The sequence below is a fragment of the Pteronotus mesoamericanus genome, unplaced genomic scaffold (genome assembly GCF_021234165.1).
Source record: "Pteronotus mesoamericanus isolate MK-2021 breed Mesoamerican mustached bat unplaced genomic scaffold, CSHL_Meso_final scaffold_507, whole genome shotgun sequence".
Lineage (NCBI taxonomy): Eukaryota > Metazoa > Chordata > Mammalia > Chiroptera > Mormoopidae > Pteronotus > Pteronotus mesoamericanus.
The window spans coordinates 16271346-16280305 of record NW_026555319.1 but is presented as its reverse complement, the minus strand read 5'-3'; positions in this window follow the sequence as shown (position 1 = coordinate 16280305).

Here is an 8960-nt window from a genome sequence, read left to right as displayed (position 1 = left end):
GGCTGGGCCACTGGGCCCTCAGGTTTTCCTTGCCTCCGTCTGGGAAGCTCTCGGTCCCCGAGGAAGGGGCAGGCCCTCTCTTCTCTGCCCTGCCCTGGCCAGAGAGGACAGAAGACTGTTACTTGGTTATCGGGTCACCCTCCCAATAGGAGGTAAAAACAATCACTTGGTGGGAGGAAGGGAGGCCCCCACCCCCCACGCCTTGAGACTTGGGTCCTCCTCTGGCTCTGCTACAGTGCAGTCCTGTGACCCTCCCGGGTGAGCTCAGCTCCCTTATCTGTGAAGTAGCAAGAGGAATCGGTGGTGCACGCTGTCCTCTCTGCTTCACAAGGCTGCGGAAAGGAGCTCATGAGACGGAAATGCTGCATGAGTCGGGACTGTCCTGCGCATCCACAGGTGGAGATGGAGAAAGAATGAATCTCAGACACTGACGCCATCTCTGCGGGGCAAAGGGGGTCCTCTCCCCCAGTGACTGCAGTAGGGAGGGTCTGACAACTTTGAGTCCAAGGTCAGGGGGCCAGGGTGATGGGAAGGGGTGAGCAGGGTGGACAAACTTCCAGTCGATGGCGCCCCGAGCTCCAGTTCGGCAAACCTACACAGAGAGGCTTCCTCACCTGAGAGGGATGGTGGAGCCAGGGGCAGCCCAGAGGCCCAGCTGAGTCTTCTGCCATCCTGGCTTTCGGATGGTCACGGGGAGGGGGTGGCCTCCACCCCAAGAGGATGATGGTCAACAGCCATGCCCCTGAATGCACAAACCCACGGGCTTGGTGATGGCTCCGTGCTTTACAGTTTACAAAGCATTTCCTCGCCCCCCCATCAGGTCTTCCCAGCCTTTCGGAGGGCGGGACGAGATGACTGACCATTTTACAGCCTGAGGCTCTGGGAGGCTGGGGGACGATCTTGATATCACTCAGCTTGTGAAACAGTTGCTTATTTTTACATTCATCATTCATTTGGTCAAGATGGCTAAGGGCTTAGAGGTAGAAGAAAGAGAACTTCCCAGGTCACCTTTGCCCTAAATTCAGACTCTGCAGACGGGGAATTCACTTATCACGCTAAACAACCACATGTTCAGTGATAAAAATTGACCGGTTCATAATGGAACCACTGTCCTTAGTTATGGTCCTCTTTGTTCTCAACAGCATGTAAAGCAGCTTATAACCGAAAGCACTTAATAAAAATACTGATAAAATAATGATAAAATAAAGTGAATCAGCATCAGAGAAGATAGCAAGAGAGTGAGAAAACTAAGACCACAGAAAGAAAAAAAATAAACGTTTCAGATCACGAGGGGCCACAGAATTACCACGGCTGGGCTTCAAAGTTGTCTTGAGATTCCTGTCAGACAAAGGAAAAAGGGAAATGTGACCGCAAGCAAGCAGTTCTCGTAGTCAGCAAGGAGGAGGCTTTCTCGAGTCTCAGGGAAAACAGATTCTGAGGCGGATTTCTCCCTTGAGACTCATGGGAGTAGGTGATAGGCTCCACCTGCTGTTTCTGCAGCGGTCTTTGCAAAAGCTAATACCCAGCATTCAATGCAACCCAATGAAGGGGTTTTTAGAAGAACCCAGGATGACATTTATGGGGCCTTTGGCCTGACCCAAAAATGGACTTCTGAGTCCTGAGGGTACGGCTGGTGCTGAATATACCTCAAAAGCGCCCGCTGTCCCCAGGATTTTGGAAAACCTCTTTGTCGATATATGGTCTGCCTACAGCATGAACATCAGATAACTTCCTCCCTCTTGGAAGATTCTGTGAGGCTGAAATGATGCCAGGTGGGGCATGAGGGAGGGTGAGAAGGATGGCACCAGGACAGAAGCAGGGATTTGGGGGTTGTGGGCCTCGAATCTCTGCCCTGGCCTCACTCCAAGGCCACTCGGGTCCTCGGGGGGCCCAGCAGAAAGCCTTTTGCTTGGCCACTGGCTTCAGCATCCGGGACACTTCCTGCGCCCCCTCCTGCCTGAGTGGAGCCCAGCTTGAATCCCTCCCTTTGACTTGGGGGAAGCACCACCCTGCTTTGGCCTCATTTCAGGGGCCAAATATTTCAATTATGAGGACGTGGTCAAGCCCGGCCCACTCCAGCCTCAATGGCCGGGCTGTGAAGAGAGGGTGTCTCTAGGGGAAGAGGTGGGCGGCGTGCAGACGGGAGAGGGGATGGGGGGCTAGCGGGGTTAGCTGAGCAGACAGGCCTTCTCTGCAGACTGAGAACAAAACCACCAGCCGGAGGAAAGTATGTGTGAGGCATTTTTGTAATTCCAAGGAGCTCGGTCCAGCTCTTGCCCAGACGGTCAATGAATCAAAGCCAGGAAGGGAGCTACCTGTTAGCAGGCTTCCTTCTGGCCCTGCTCACCAAAGCCCCACCCCTCTGGCCCCAGCAAGCCAGCTGGAAGCCTCCCAATCCCCAGAAGGATAGTTGTTTGAAGAAGAGTGTGTCACAGGCAAAGGCCAGACACGGCAGCCCACAGGCAGAACTCTTAGCATCTTTCTTTGCCTGTTCTGCATCGCCTGCTACAGCGGGTTAAACGGTGTCCCCCCAAAAGATATATCCACATCCTAGTTCATGGAACCCGTGACTGTGTCCTTATTTGGAAAAAGAATCTTTGCCGATATAATTAAGTTAAGGATCTCAAGGTGAGATCATCCCTGATTATTCAAGTGAGCCCTAAATCCAAGGACAATTGTCCTTAGGAGAAACAAACTGAGAAAAGGAGAGAAGGTCACATGAAGGCAGAGGAAGAAATTGGTATGATGCGGCAACAAGCCAAGGAATGCCTGGGGCCACGGGAAGCTGAAAGAGACAAGGAAGGACCCTCCTCCCCTAGAGCCTTTGGAGGGAGCTCAGTCTTACCCGTTGGTTTTGGGACTTCTGGGCCCTGTAACTGTGAGAAAATAAATGGCTGCTGTTTTAAGCCCCCCAGTTTGTGATAATGTGTTACAGCAGCTGGAGGACACTAATCCAACCACCTATCCCCTCCAAGGGGCCATGCATTTTCATTTTGCAAGTCATGTCTTGCCCAACTTAAACTTTTCAGCTCACTTCCCTCAAATCCCCTTCCCTCTGGCTACAATGTGGCTTGATGGTCTGTTAAACGTCACATTATTTCATCTCTCCACATCTTTGCTCTGGCTCTCCCTTTTGTCTAGAATGTCTTTCCTCCTTTGCTACATGGAACATTCTTTCTGGTCCTTCAAGGCCCATCTTGAATGTCACCTCTTCCATGAAGTCTTCCTTGACTCCTTCAGTTTAACTCTCTTAAGTCCACTTTAGCTCAATTATGTGTTGGCACAGGGCTCTAGATTTCACCAGCCTCTTCCTTAAGATGATAATGTTTCACAGGGACAATGACACCTATTGTTTACTGAGCATGCACAGAGCATGTTTTTGGTACTTTAACAGGTAACAGAAATAACAACTTCCAACAGGTAATAGAAGTAATGCTTCCAGTTACTGAAGGCCCATGCCAAGCACTTAACCATATTACCTTATGTAAAATAAGTAGAGCACAGATCAGCTGTGTCTACAGCCCTGGGAGCTAAGAATCGCAGAATCACAGAATCGAGGCCCCACCTCAGACAGACCAAATTGAAATCTGCATTTCAGTGCGATTTTCAGGGGATCCTGTACATTCCAGTCTGAGAAGAGCTGCTCTACAGTACCCAGCATAGAGCTAGGGCTCTGACGTGCCCGGATTTGAATACTGGCTCTATCCTTTCCAGCTGTGGGAACTTAGGCAACTTTTCAAAATTCTCAGTGCCTCAGTTTCCTCATTTGTCACATGAACTCTTATGGCCGTTGAGAGAAGTAGGTGTGATGATGCCTGGCACAGAGGGCAAGTGGACTAGGCAGGTAGCATATGAATGTCCAAGTCCCCTCTACCCTGTAGAACTTTTGAAAGCCCCCCAGCATGGTGACTCTTCTGAAGGAAACTTCAGATCTTCTAGAGGCAGCAGAGGAGGCTTGGGGTTCGAGGGGCCCTTTCTGTCTCCCCCGCACCTGCCCCTGGCCCTGGCTGGGACTCCAGTACCCCCCGCTCAGTTCAGCCTGCCACATCTCTAGGTGCCTCCCCTACCCCCAGGACCCCCGGGAGGTCCTGCTTCCCAGCCGCAGTGAACCTCCCCAGGGAGGCACTGGAAGAGGGGGAGCCGGTGTGAGGTCAGTCCCACGTCAGCCCCTCTCACTTTCCGTGCCGCGGCTGGGAAGAGGCCACTGAGCTGGTGCCAGCCACGGGGGAGGTCTGTCCCCTGCTCTGGGGCCAGACCACAGGCAGCCACTGCTGGGTTGCCGCCAGGCCGGGGGAAGGTGTTCTCAGCCCCTAAGCTCCTCTCTGTCTGGCCCTCGGGACCCCTCCCCGACCCCAGATCCCAGCACTCGCTAAGGGCTTCTCCAAGCAGGTGAGGTCATTTTCTCCACCAGACCAGCTCGATGCAGAGAAGTCAGCCACCCACATGGCAGGACTCCTGCACCCCCAAGTCTCCTGTCAACAGCCTTGGGTCCCCAGTTCTCTCCACTTCATTCCCTCCTGGGGGTCTTCAGGAATGTTCCCCAGACACCTGTTGAGGGCACAGAGCTGGGTTTGCAGAGCAGAAAGAAACATGGACAGGCAGATTCCCAGACCACCCTCCAGAGTCCACAGAGGTCCACGAGGACAGACCCCAAGTGGGCCTTTGAGCAAGGTCAGGAGCGCTCTGGCGCACGGGCAGATTCCAGGATCTCTGGCTTCGATTGTCATCCACTGCCCAGAGAACACAGCCTGCATGCGCTGTAGTTTATCCTGTGTTCAAGTGACTTATATCACCCCTGGGCCAAGACAAATCCTTTCTTCTGCTTTTTAGGGTTTCTCAATCATCCCTTTCTGGATCCAGAACGTTTTTGCCAAAAGCCTAGGGAGGTTTCTGGTAAGTACTGGTTCCCCCAGCAGACCCTTGAGTAGGTTCAAATATCTGAGTCAAAACCAGTAGTTCTCAGCTGGGGATGATTTTGTCTGAAGCCTCCCCTCCCCCTACTCCAGGACATTTGGCAACATCTGGAAATATTGTTTTGTCAGACACTACTGGTGGGTGTGCTACTTACTGGTGTCTACTGGGGAGAGGCCAGGGACGCTGCTAAACATGCTCCAGTGCACCAGGACTACAAAAAAATCACTGACCAAAATCTCACTAGTGCTAAGGTTGAGAAGCCCTGGTCAAAATGCATCCATCAATCGGACCATCATCTCTCAGCATTTATTCGGCTCCCAGACAGGACCTGCTCTCTCCAGAAACAGATTAGGTGCACACATGTACATACACAGGAATCCAGGAGGCCAACAACGATGCAAGCTCATACCTAGAAGCACTGGGCGGCCCCTGGAAATCTCAGAGGATGGAGAGCCAGGAACCCTTCATCCTGGTTCTGGATGGGCCTCTCCCCATTACCGTGTGCCCCAGGCATATTACTTCACCTGTTCGAACCTCGGTTCTCACTTCATAAAATGAGGTTGGCTTAAGTGAGCATAGGCTTTTAGATCCTGGATCTGTCCCTGCCCAGCTGTAGGAACTTGGGCTCCATACTTTCCTTCTCTGAATTCCCATTTCATTGTAGGTAAAATCCCACATCTCACTTCAAAGGACTGCTGGGAAGGCGTAACGAGAAAAACACAGAAGATGCCCCACACAGCGCCACTTGCATGGTAGGCATTCCATGACAGTTCGCTTTCCTGTCACTCCCACGGTTCACATTGACCCAGAATGTACCCAGGGGTCAGCTTACTGTGGCCCTGAGGTTGCCGATAACACACAGGACACTGCAGTTTATGTTTAACTGGATGTATTTTTATTTGCTAAATCCAGCCTGCTGCCTGCCTTTGTAAATAAAGCTTTACTGGGATACAGCCACGCCCATTCATTTCCAGATTGTCTCTGGCTGATTTTTGTGCTACAGTAGAGTCAAGGAAATGCAACTTAATGGTCTGCAAAACTTAAAATAGTATCTGACTCTCTACAGGAAAAGTTGGCTGAGCTCTGGACTATGTTGGGAAATAATGGTCTCAGGGTGGTGGGGTGTGTATCTGCAGCCCATGGAGTAACCAGCTCCCTTTTGGGGCAGTGGAGAGAGGGGATGCATGCAGAGAACGTCGGGTGCTCTTCCCACCCTGAGGGGGACAGCATGGGAGAAATCAGAAGGAGCCCTGGACTGGGAAACGGGGTCCTGGGATCTAGACTTGGCCTTTCATTGATTTTCAAGAGACCTTGGCAAAGTCCGTTCCCCTCTCTGGGCCCGATCCTTACTTCCTTCATTTGTTCAACAAATATTTATTAAATCCCTGCTATATGTTAGACGCTGCTGGATACAGTCCTGCTCTCATGTGGCTTCAATCCCAGCTGTGGGGAGAGAGATGATAAAAGTGTCCACAATTACACAGCTGGTGGGTGTCAGCAGGTAAGGAAATGTCCTGGAGGAAATACTGAGGATGCTGTGGCAAAGCTGGGAGGCTGGGGAGGTGACAATGGAACGGAGACCTGACAAGGAGGAGGCGCCTCAGCTTCTCCATCTGCTACTGCCTTCTGGGCTGCCCAGGCTGCTTAGTGCAGGAATTGGTCAGCTCCGGCCCAGAGGCAACTAAACCTCTTTGCATGAGACCCCCTAAGAGAGGGGCCTTCCTTCTCCCTTTTTGGTATGGAGAGGAGGGGGCCACCGAAAGGGCTGCCATCTGGTGAGGTGTGAGGGTGGGGATGTGGGAAGTAAAGGGTGGAGAGGTCAGAGGGTAGGAAGGCCCTAATCCTGACCATGGCCAGCAGCTACCTCCCTTCCTGTTTTCCTGTACCCGTTCCCAGGAGTGTCCTGTCCGGAGCCCACAGCCGGCCAAGCTGGTCTGACCCTAGCAGCCAGGCCAGAGGACTGGTAGGGCTGTGCCGAATCGACTTCCTGCAGAGCACAGCTCGCCCCCCCAACCCCCCGGGCCGGGCAGCCCTGGGCAGAATGGGCCAGAGGCTCACACCCAGCCACCTGACCCGGATGTCCCGGGAGGTCAGGAACATGGCCCAGTTCTGTCTGGGTGGGAGCGGAGGTTGAGGGTGGTGGTTTGACAGGCGTAAGCCTGGTTTATAGCCCCACGCATGCTCCCCATACCCCCCAAACCCCCAACGACATTGTTTTATGCCCTACATTCCCTTTTCCACCCGGGAGCCTCCCGATTCTGAGTTTTTCATCTGTGCCAGTTTTCTGCTGGCTTAATGTGATGAATAAATGGCCAGCGAGGATGGCATAAGGCCATGTCAGAGGCGCTGGTGGCCTAGTAGAGACACCACTAGGTCACACATTTACATTTTAATTGGGGCCGTGAGTGCCCTAAGGCAAACGAGTGACTAATGGTGGAATTTTAGGCACATGGCAAGTCAGTGGGGGGTAAGGCCCCTTGGGTTACAGTGTATATAAAAAAAATACCCCCTTACAGGTGAACAGGGCTATAAAGTTTACTAATGGTAACCTCACTTCACAGGCATTCATTTATTTAATTTCATAATAGCCCTACTAGAGAGGCAGGTGTCATTTTAGACTTTCATTCACATATTCATTCAGTGCCTGGCTCTGCGCCTGGTACCAGGACCTCGGAGTGAAAACACAAGATCCCTTTTCCAGGAGGCCGTGTGGTCACTGCAATGCAGAAGACAACTGCCAAAAGGAGCCAGGAGGAAATGGAGCCTCAGAGAAGCGGTGGGCGTCCGTCGCTGCGAGGACCGCTTCCGCCCCCGCCCTCGGACTCCTAGCCTGTGGCTCCTCCCTGGGTGCCAGCAGGGCCCAAAGTGGGCCCCACTGCTCTCCATCCCCAAGGGAAGGTCGTTGGTGGTCAGAGGATTAAAAAACAAAAACAAAACTTTGTACCAAAAAAAGTTTGGGAAACCCTGGGTTAAACAAAATAAAAACGATGTCTTTGCTGCGGGACTTCTCAGAGCCCTTAGGAGAGTCGGGCAGGGTGAAGCGTGCAGTTGCTCCCAAATCTTCCAGGACTACCTTCCGTAGACATGGTTTCGGAAGTGCTGATCCATCCGCTTCCTTTAGTGTCCTGTTAGGCATCTTTCCCAGAGACCACACCTGCCTGACCCACACAAAGGGCAGTGCGGGACTAAATTTGTCTGCAGACCTTTTCTCTTCCACGCCCCCAGACTTCCAGCATGGCTTGGGCTTCTTGAACAGAAAGGAAAGGGAAGGGTCAACCGAGCACAGCGCCTGCCACATCCCCCCAAATCTCAGCCTCACTTCACCCCCCGTCAAGCCAGGGACTGGAGCTGAACTCCAGGTGCAGGGCACACGGCACCCACAGGAGGGTGTTCCTGCGGAGATGCCGCCATCCGCTCCCAGCCACGCCAGGCTCTGAGTCAAGGCTGAGGCCCAAATAATCCTTTGAAACACAAACTGACCGATGCAGCTCCTGTTTAGAACCTTCATTGGCTACCCAGTACCCTCAGGACCAAGTCCACAGCCTCGGCATCTGCTCTGCCCACCCCTGAGCCCCATTACTTCCTGCTTTAGGCTTCGGCAAAACCAAACTGCTTCCCTGCTTCTGTGCGCCCAGTCCCCATACCCCAAACAAACTTCCTGTTCTTTCTCCTGCGTGTGACTTCATTCCTCCGCAGAGGTTCAGTGTGAACCTCTTCTCTTGTGAGAATTCTCCCCGTAGCCCCAGGCGGGCCTTTCCCTATTCTAGGAAACAATCTTGTATGAGTTTATCTCCCCAGCTAGCCTGCAGACCTCTGTCCTGTCCCTTGAAGGCCTCAGAGCTTCCCAGAAGACTGTTTCAGTCCTGACACCTACAAATGTGTGCTGACTCCTGCATATCAGGAGACATGGGGCATCCTAGGGAAGAGCGTAGGCCCACATACCAGCTGTATGGCCTTGTGCAAGCTTCTGGACTGTCTGTGCCTTCTCCTCTTCTGTAGAGTGAGCCACTCTGAGTTTATAGATGTACAACATAGAACAATGTCTG